Raw genomic sequence first — 10,826 nt, 5'->3', positions numbered from 1 at the left:
GCATAAACATAAATCCTAACACTAGCATCATTAGTTTTAATTTGTCTGGTGGAATGTTTTGAATAATCCCAGCATAGTTGACGGCTATTTTGTTTCAATCACTCAAGGTGGATGGCTAGCTAGCAAATCGAGAAGGGTTGCAATTAGGTCTTTCTATAAACTAGGGTAGGCCAACCAGTGAGGATTTCCTACACTGGACAATTTGTTACAGCTGTTAAGTCATTGACAATAATCAGCATTTTTCCCACATGTCATTACATTAAGGAGGCTCATATAGCTACTGTATATTCAATAAAATTCACGAGTTTGTCCAAAATCATGTGACATAAAACATTACTTTTTTGTACTTGCATTTATGGCAGTGTACATTATCATATATTAAGCATTAATCAGTTAAACTTGACATTGAACCTTATAAGAATCCTGGATCTAGCTGTTGGACATTTCGTGTCTCCTTATGTTATGCTGGGTGAGTTTTCATGGACACACAAATCCAAAATAATATATGCGATTGCAAAATCAAATGCCTCTAACCAAGAGTCACCTTACCTTGATACTTATAACCATATCCCTAGCGAATTGAGGTTGATTATTTGTTGTCTGCTTGATTTACAGTACTTAGATTTAACAAAGAAAGCATCAAGGTAATGTGTTCGGATTGGACACGGAGTCTGTGCTCAAGTGTGTAACTCGACTGGGATAGACTATTGTTCAATACCCAACTCTATTCCTATTAATTATTCTGTATATAATGACACATTCTATAGCCTATTTGGCTTATTCACAATATGATCTGGTAATGAAATAACATTTTGTTTTCCATGTTACACTTGCAAATTAAACAATACAGGGGGCTTGAAGCAGCCTATTTGGAGCTCAGAAATTAAAGTATTGGTATAGGCCTACCTTGAAAATAAGACATTTCCTCAATTTGGTGTTTGAAAAGTCCTAATAATTATTGTTGACAATTTAGAAGTTCTCATGCTCCCTTATATCCGTGATTTAATTTTTTTAATCCGTTTTTGTAAGTTGATGTTGCCACTCGTTTGTTTTATGTCCCTTCAATTGAAGGCTGTTGCCGTAAAACAATGTGCGGTTATTTTGAGGACGACATCTAATGTTGGATTCAGTTTGGCTTTCCACACAAATCCTTCCATCAAAAAAGGAACCTGGTTTTTGGTCACTTTCTCATTATAAAAACAGCGATGGTGAGAATAATGCTATTACTGCTATTCATGGCTTTATTACAGTACGTATGCCTGCGTTGGCCACTTAGGCTACAGAAAAATCGCCATGCATGCATCCAATCTATTTAGTCAGGCAATGTCCACATTATTCTCACATATTTTAGAATATAATAGTTTGAATATCAATGCATTGGCAAGGCCTAAAAGATTGCATTATTCTTAATGATAATGGCCTACTTTTGGGCGGGAGGGTGGAGTTCTACACTAGGCCCTATATGTACAATTATAAACTGGGTGGTTCGAGCCCTGAATGCTGATTGGATGACAGCCGTGGTATATCAGACCGTACACCACTGTCATCCATCTTCCCAATTATCCCCTGAGCATTTATACCTGTGTTCTCTGTTTGTCTGGTCTTACCAGCGTACTTTCCCATTTCTCAAGTGTTTGTTTCCTAGTTTTCCTGGTTCTGACCATTCTGCCTGCCCTGCCCGCGAGCCTGTCTGCCATCCTGTACCTGCCTGACTCTGACCTGATTACAAACCTTTGCCTGTCCTCGACCTGCCCTTTCCCCGTGTTATAACAAATTATTGATAACTGTACTATCCGCCTCCTGTGGCTGCATCTAGGTCATATCCTGAATCCTGATGACAAAACATGTAGTTTTACTGCTCTAATTACATTGGTAACCAGTTTATAATAGCAATAAGGCTCCTCTGGGATTTGTGATATATGGCCATTATATCACAATAAAGGGCTGTATCCAGGCACTCCGCGTTGCACCTAAGAACAGCCCTTAGCAGTGGTATATTGGCCATATACCACACCTCCGCAGGCCTTATTGCTTAGTTATGTAATTTATACAACTGTATAACAGGTCCTTAAAATGTCAATTTAAGTGTTTGAGAAAGTCCTTGAATTTGACTTGCCATCTCTGTGCATTCAACTTTCCATCGCTAAAATGCCATTGTGTTCATTGTCCGTAGTTTATGCCTGCAAATACCATAACCCCACTGGCACCTGTTGAATTCAGAGCATGTAACAAATAAAATGTTATTTGATTTGATCATGGGACACTGTTCACATTAGCAAACCCCTCGCCCATACGATGCCATACACACTGTCTGCCATCTCCCCGGTACAGTTGAAACTGGGATTCATCCGTGAAGAGCACACTTCTCCAGCGTGCCATTGAAGGCGAGCATTTGCCCACTGAAGTGCAGTCAGGTCAAAGTCCTGATGAGGATGATGAGCACGCAGATGAGCTTCCCTGAGACGGTTTCTGACAGTTTGTACACAAATTATTCAGTTGTGCACAGTGGCTGTAACGTGTACGCTAAGAATTCAGAAGCAAGTACAGGGAGTGAATTTAATAAATACCGGAACATCAAACAAAACAAGAGTAGCGTACAGACATAAAACACAGGAACAGAAACAATAACGCCCAGGGAAAAAACCAAAGGGAGTGACATAAATAGGAGGTAATCAGGTAGGTGATGGAGTCCAGGTGAGTCTCATAAGGCGCAGGTGCGCGTAATAATGAGTAAACTGGCGACTAGCGCCGGAGAGGGGGAGCGGGACTGTCAATCCACAGCAGCTGTACACTGGCTCAAATCAGTTGATGATAGGACTTAGACAAGTTGTAAATTCAACAAGTACTGATATTGTATCATATAATAGCACTCACAGCCTACCAAGAAAACAAAATCTTAGACATTTATGGTCTGTTTACATATATTTTAGAGGCTATTTATACAGAACCCGTATAAACTGTATTTTTAATTATTACATTATTTTAGGTTGACTATAATTCCATTTGTTCTGATACCACATGTCTTTTATTTCCTGCATAAGTAATTGTGACTATGGCTCGTGAAGCTGCTCATCACTCTTCTAGTGTTGATTTCCTTACTTCCACCACATGGTCCCTGCCAGAAGAATTGATATTTTTGTGTATTAGGTATTTGAGTAGATTTTTATTTTGTTCCAAGCATGTCCGTGGATGAGGAGCACACTGTTACCATGAAATACTTTATTACTGGAAGACAAGAGGCGTATGCAGTGTTGGCTGGAAGTGATCCAGATAATTGTTCCTATCCTCAGGTGAAGATGCTGCCTGTAGTTACTACAGTGTAGTGTATTCCACGCAGAGTCGCTTTAGTAGAAACCAAGACTGTTCTCAGGGCAGGCCTGGTTGTAGCTAGATATTTTCGAGTCGCATCGGGACAATTTTAGCTAACCATACCCCTTTCATAACCTTAAAACCTAATTCTCCTAACCTGCTATGTAAGATCTCCCTGTTTTGAAAAGCCACTCCCGCTAGTCAAACCCGGTTGACCTGCCCTGAGAGCAGTGTGAGAATCGACTAATGCAATAAAGAGTGTAAAAAAGGCCGTCCTACTCCTCTCCTCTCTACCTAACTTCCCATCACAGTCCCTTCAGTTTCCTTTAAGTCCCGTTAGTTTGGCTGCTCAGCCTACCTTAGTTATCCCTCACTCATCAAAGTCCTGCAATTCCCAACCAATCAGGGCGCTTGGAAATGCGCATCTGGACTCTGCACCCTCCCACTCAGGTCAGAGTGTTATTGTCGTCGAAGGGAGAAGACGCATCTTCCTGAGGACTTTTTATTGTTGGCAGTAACACGAATGTCTGAATGTTGTGCGTGCATAGAAATGTAAGTTGCAGGGGGTTTATTGGGTTTTTTACATGCTGTGTAATAATAGGTAATTACCACTAATTACTTACTGTACTTTGATAGCTTTCAGACATATGTTATACTGTATGGCTGTTACTATTCTTTAATGTTAGAGTTGCCAATACTGCTTTGCCTATTGTTTATCGTATGTAGTATTATTCCGTACTGCCAAAAGTGTTATTGCATTAGTCGCTTTTGCAGAAGTACTTTTGCAGAAGTGGTTTAATTGTTGTATTGGTAAGCAGTCTTTTGCATGCACACGCTACCACAGCGTTTTCCATAGTGACCTTTATTAAGGTGTTTTATTAAGCTGCTGTGGGCGAGCTTAGAGTCATCACAGACACATTTTGGAGCTTGCTCATGCACAGAGTAATTTACGACCTTGTGGCGCCAGGGAAGATCTGAGGTCTTAGCATGGCAGATTCTCACCCAAGGCTGGAGAGAGAGGGTGCCATAAATCTTGACCCTTTGTCAATCCAAGTAATTCGTTTCTCTCTCTCTCCAAATGGTGAATGTTTAAGTTTATGATGCTGTGTTTATATCCCTTTATAGACATGCCATAAGTGTAATGCCATTAGACATTTATTAATTTACATATATGTATATTGCATAGCTATAACCCTTAACTAATGCTGTTTACATGTGTGCATATCTTTGTCTTATAGAACCACAACAATAAGTTTCCAAATCATTCGGATTACCACAGTCATATAAACATCTTCAAAGGAAACAGCTGTGTCTGTGTGTGGTGGTGACTATCAAGAGTGCAGTGATGGGCCTCAACAACATGTTCCAACCGACAGCACTATAGAGGACAGAACCAAACCAATCAGTTGCAAGTCTATAGCGGGTGAGGGTATTCACAGCCGACCGCTCAGACGGGTGAGGGCATACCAGCCAACCGTTTTTATGTGGTCCTTCTAGTCGGATTTAGTGACCAAAAGTTTTTTACATGGTCCATCATTTCTCCGGATTTAGGGACCAATAGTTCTTACAAAGAGTAATCCACAACCATATAATTACCTGCCACTAACTCCAGATACAGTGTGGCCTTTTGTGTGTCCTTATATATATCATATTGTGTTACAGGGATTTGTGAAGAGACAGGCTATTTTTGCCTGCAACACACCTGCTGGGCTCTGCCTTGCCTGCACCAACCATTGCCATGACGGGCGTCTTTGAGCTCTACACAAAAAGGTATGAACCTGATGCAAAGGGACATTATTCAAAAATGCCAGTTATGCAAACAATAATAGCGGTCTTGTAGCTAGCTGTAATTTACAATTCCATACTCATTGTAGGACAAGGTATTTTTTTGTGCGGGGCATATTGCTTATTTGCATTTTTTGTTTGTCATGTAGGAATTTCCACTGTGACTGGCAAGTTTAAGTGCCAGCTGAAGTCTCCTATTTTCCAATCTACCCCTCAGTCAAGTCTTCCTGACAGCTGAACATTGATGGCTGATTTCCTCTGTCCTTTTCCTTTTGCAGGGCAAAGACTGACAAAACATTAAAAACCAATACAATCACAACTTCCATGGCTGTTACTGTACCTGTGACAGACCTTACCCAGACACTGATGATCAGGTGTGGGTTTCATTCCAGCGTTACGCACCCATTCACTTTCTCCATCACTATTGATGAATGAATGTTTTATTTCTGTCGGAATCATACGCTATGTTGATATGCTAGATCTCTAGGATTCAGTTAGTGTGTTGTTGAAAGAAGGATGGCTATGTCATTCTAAATCACAAAACACTGTGTCATGGTCTTTATATTTCCCATGAGGTTAATGAGGATATGATTCAGTGTATCATCTCTGAGGACTGGTATCATCCTAGGGTATGTATCGGGCTAACATCATGATTGTTGTCAGTTCTCTTTCGAGATCTAAACTATGTTAGCCGGGATAATGGTTTTGGTACAAAGACAGGAATGATTACTCCTCCTTGACCATGTGGGCCTCTCTGTGACAGCACTTGGGTTGTATGGTGGAAAAGACTGAGGAGATGGAGAGTGAGACCTGTATGAGCAAAGCCCCCTTCCTTTGGACCTACTTCGCCCACTTAGCAGGTGTGTTATTATTCCTTCCACTGACAGAGAGTGCTAGGGATCCAGAGCTCTGGGATTGGGTTACAAAAAACACCAACCATAAATGAGTACTGCTTTTTAAATCTCTTGCCCCTAGCTAACTAAAGATTGGAGATAACGGTACTGTTCATTCATTCATTCAGTTGAGATAATGACAAAAGTGTGCAAAGCTATCATCAAGGGAAAGGGTGGCTACTTTGTTTAACACTTTTTTGGTTGCTACATGATTACATATTTGTTATTTCATAGTTTTGATGTCTTCACTATTACTCTACAATGTAGAAAATAGTACAAATAAAGAAAAACCCTTGAATGAGTAGGTGTGTCCAAACGTTTGACTTATACTGTACATATATAAATAAGAAATGAGAGGAAGCTATATACATGGTCAGTGCCAATACCAATCTTACAATGTGCAGGGATGTTGGAGTATTTGAGGTAGATACAGTGCATTCGGAAAGTATTCAGACCCCTTGACTTTTTCCTCATCAATCTACACACAATACCCCATAATGACAAAGCAAAAACAGGTTTTTAGAAATGTTTGTAAACGTAGAATTAAAAAAAAACTGAAGCACCTTGTTGAAGCACCTTTGGCAGCGATTTCAGCCTCGAGTCTTCTCGGGTATGACGCTACAAGCTTAGCACAAGCCTGTATTTGTGGAGTTTCTCCCATTCCTCTCTGCAGATCCTCTCAAGCTCTGTCATGTTGGATGGGGAGCGTTGCTGCACAGCTATTTTCAGGTCTCTCCAGAGATGTTCAAGTTCAATCGGGTTCAAGTCTGGGCTCTGACTAGGTCACTTAAGGACATTCAGAGACTTGTACCGAAGCCACTGCTGTGTTGTCTTGGCTGTGTGCTTAGGGTTGTTGTCCTGTTGGAAGGTGAACCTAAGCCCCAGTCCTGAGCGCTCACAAGCAGGTTTTCATCAAGGATCTCTTTGCTCCGATCATCTTTGCCTTGATCCTGACTAGTCTCCCAGTCCCTGCCGCTGAAAAACCACCCCACAGCATGATGCTGATACCACCATGCTTCACTGTAGGGATGGTGCCAGGTTTCCTCCAGATGTGACGCTTGGCATTCAGGCCAAAGAGTTTAATCTTGGTTTCATCATACCAGAGAATCTTGTTTCACATGTTCTGAAGGTCTTTAGGTGCCTTTTTGCAAACTCCAAGCGGGCTGTGATGTGCCTTTTACTGAGGAGTGGCTTCTGCCTGGCCGCTTTACCACAAAGGCCTGATTAGTGGAGTGCTGCAGAGATGGTAGAGCATTCCAGAAGAACAACCATCTCCACAGAGGAACTCTAGAGCTCTGTCAGAGTGACCATCAGGTTCTCGGTCACCTCCCTGACCAAGGCCATTCTCTCCGGATTGCTCAGTTTGGCCAGGCGGCCAGCTCTAGGAAGAGTCTTGGTGGTTCCAAACTTCTTCCATTTAAGAATGATGGAGGCCACTGTGTTCTTGGGGACCTTCAATGCTGCAGAAATGTTTTGGTACCCTTCCCCAGATCTGTGCCTCGACACAATCATGTCTCAGCGCTCTACAGACAATTCCTTCGACCTCATAGCTTGGTTTTTTCTCTGACATGCACTGTCAACTGTGGGACCTTATATAGACAGGTGTTTGCCTTTCCAAATCATGTTTAATCAATTTAATTTACTACAGGTGGACTCCAATCAAGTTGTAGAAACATCTCAAGGATGATCAATGGAGCTCAATTTCGAGTCTCATAGCAAAGGGTCTGAATAATTATGTAAATAAGGATTTCTGTTTAATACATTTGCAAACATTTCTAAAAACCTGTTTTCGCTTTGTCATTATGGGGTATTGTGTGTAGATTAAGTAGGGGGGGAAAGTATTTATTCCATTTTAGAATAAGGCTGTAACAAAATGTGGAAAAAGTCAAGGGGTCTGAATATTTTCAGAAGGCACTGTATGTACATACAGTATGTGTGTATGTAAGTGGGTCAGTGTGTTTGCAAGAGTGACAGTGTAGGCGGAGATACATACATGTAAACAGGACTGGAAAGTGACTGGTAGCAGGACTATATAAATACTTATCAAATCAAATTGTATTTGTCACATGCGCCAAATACAACTGCATTTCACCTTACAGTGAAATGCTTACTTACAAGCCCTTAACCAACAAGGCAGTTTTAAGAAAAATAAGTGTTAGGAAAAGATTTACTAAAATAAACTGAAGTAAAAAAATAAAAATAAGAAACAATTTAAATAAGAAATAATTAAAGAGTAACAATAAAATAACAGTAACTAGGCTATAGTTGAAGTCGGAAGTTTACATACACTTAGGTTGGAGTCATTAAAACTTGTTTTTGAACCACTCCACAAATGTCTTGTTAACAAACTATAGTTTGTGCCCTCTGCCCTTCTCCATGGAGGAGATGTTTGGGTTCATTAGCTGCAGGTTCTCAGGCTACCCAGCCTCTGTGCAGGAGCAGGCTCTGCTCTGGCTGCATGTGAGTATAAGGCCTGTGGCTTTTTATGAGGATCCATTTCATATTGTGTGGTTGGAATGAAATGAAATGAAMAGGTTGTCATGATGTGTGAGTGCCTGTGCAGGGGCTGTACTGAATATGGAACTGGGTCACAAGGCTAGCATGAGACTGGAGTTCTGAGAGTGAGAGAGGAGGGATTTTGCTTTTGATTCCATATGCACTCACAGCTTCTGTCCTATATACGTGGAAGGGTTTATTTCACGACTGTGATAACAGACACCAAAGTAATTCAATCTGAATATATACAGATTTTCATACACTTAGGTTGGAGTCATTAATACTTGTTTTTCAACCACTCCACAAATTTTTTGTTAACAAACTATAGTTTTGGCAAGTCGGTTAGGACATCTACTTTGTGCATGACACAATACATTTTTCCAACAATTGTTGACAGACAGATTATTTCACTTATAATTCACTGTATCACAATTCCAGTGGGTCAGAAGTTTACATACACTAAGTTGACTTTGCCTTTAAACAGCTTGGAAAATTCCAGAAAAGGATGTCATGGCTTTAGAAGCTTCTGATAGGCTAATTGACATCATTTGAGTCAATAGGAGGTGTACCTGTGGATGTATTTCAAGGCCTACCTTCAAACTCAGTGCCTCTTTGCTTGACATCATGGGGAAATCAAAAGAAATAATCAAATTCAATAATCAAATGTATTTATATAGCCCTTCTTACATCAGCTGATATCTCAAAGTGCTGTACAGAAATCCAGCATAAAACCCCAAACAGCAAGCAATGCAGGTGTAGAAGCACGGTGGCTAGGAAAAACTCCCTAGAAAGGCCAAAACCTAGGAAGAAACCTAGAGAGGAACCAGGCTATGAGGGGTGGCCAGTCCTCTTCTGGCTGTGCCGGGTGGAGATTATAACCGAACATGGCCAAGATGTTAAAATTTTCATAAATGACCAGCATGGTCAAATAATAATAATCACAGTAGTTGTCGAGGGTGCAGCAGTCAAGCACTCAGGAGTAAAAGTTCAGTTTTGCTTTTCATAGCCGATCATTAAGAGTATCTCTACCGCTCCTGCTGTCTCTAGAGAGTTGAAAACAGCAGGTCTGGGACAGGTAGCACATCCGGTGAACAGGTCAGGGTTCCATAGCCGCAGGCAGAACAGTTGAAAACTGGAGCAAGCAGCTGGCCCAGGTGGACTGGGGACAGCAAGGAGTTCATCATGCCAGGTAGTCCTGAGGCATGGTCCTAGGCTCAGGTCCTCCGAGAGAGAGAAAGAGAGAAATTAGAAGAGAGCATACATAAATTCCACACAGGACACCGGATAAGACAGGAGAAGTACTCCAGATATAACAAACTGACCCTAGCTCCCCGACACATAAACTACTGCAGCATAAATACTGGAGGCTGAGACAGGAGGGGTCAGGAGACACTGTGGCCCCTCCGATGATACCCCCGGACAGGGCAAACAGGAAGGATATAACCCCACCCACTTTTGCCAAAGCACAGCCCCCACACCACTAGAGGGTATCTTCAACCACCAAACTTACCATCCTGAGACAAGGCCCGAGTGTAAGCCCACAAAGATCTCCGCCACGGCACAACCCAAGGGGGGGCGCCAACCCAGACAGGAAGATCACGTCAGTGACTCAACCCCACTCAAGTGACGCACCCCTCCTAGGGACGGCATGAAAGAGCACCAGTAAGCCAGTGACAAAGTACGTTCATCTCTAGGAGACAGAATGCGTCTCCTTCCTGAGCGGTATGACAGCTGCGTTGTCCCATTTGTGGTTTATGCTTGTGTAACGGATGTGAAATGGCTAGTTAGTTAGTGGTGCTGCGCGCTATTAAGCATTTTCAATCGGTGACTTGCTTTTGAGACCCTGAAGTAGTGGTTCCCTTGCTCTGCAAGGCCCGCGACCTTTGTGGAGCGATGGGTAACGATGCTTCGTGGGCGACCGTTGTTGATGTGTGCAGAGGGTCCCTGGTTCGCACCCAGTCGGGCGAGGGGACGCCATAAAAGTTATACTGTTACATTGATGCTGTTGACCCGGATCACTGGTTGCTGTGGAAAAGGAAGAGGTCAAAAGGGGGGTGAGTATAACGGATGTGAAATGGCTAGTTAGTTTAGCGGTGCTGCGCGCTTAATAGCATTTTTCAATCGGTGACGTCACTCGCTTTGAGACCCTGAAGTAGTGGTTTCCCCTTGCTCTGCAAGGGCCGCGGCCTTTGTGGAGCGATGGGTAACGACGCTTCGTGGGTGACTGTTTTGTTGATGTGTGCAGAGGGTCCCTGGTTGTTCCCGGGTCAGGGCGAGGGGACGCCATAAAGTTATACTGTTACACTTTGTGTACCTGTTACACCCCTGAAAAAGGGTAGAAAA

The 10,826-nt window shown here is 42.2% G+C and overlaps 1 long non-coding RNA gene across 2 annotated transcripts; it reads left to right on the top strand.

The window, feature by feature from the left end:
- Positions 1 to 3,611: 3,611 nt before the first annotated feature.
- Positions 3,612 to 6,279, top strand: LOC111963033 (uncharacterized). Of its 2 annotated transcripts, none has more exons than XR_002877201.2 (4): positions 3,612 to 3,861; positions 4,548 to 4,764; positions 4,972 to 5,079; positions 5,244 to 6,279. It is a non-coding gene; the product is annotated as an uncharacterized lncRNA (long non-coding RNA). The 2 variants fall into 2 exon arrangements; XR_002877202.2 differs by having other exon boundaries at positions 3,615 to 3,861; positions 4,548 to 4,732.
- Positions 6,280 to 10,826: the final 4,547 nt, after the last annotated feature.

Source organism: Salvelinus sp. IW2-2015, linkage group LG4q.2 (genome assembly GCF_002910315.2).
Source record: "Salvelinus sp. IW2-2015 linkage group LG4q.2, ASM291031v2, whole genome shotgun sequence".
Taxonomy (NCBI): domain Eukaryota; kingdom Metazoa; phylum Chordata; class Actinopteri; order Salmoniformes; family Salmonidae; genus Salvelinus; species Salvelinus sp. IW2-2015.
Note: the sequence above shows the minus strand (reverse complement) of the source record. Positions and strands in the feature narration are given on the sequence as shown.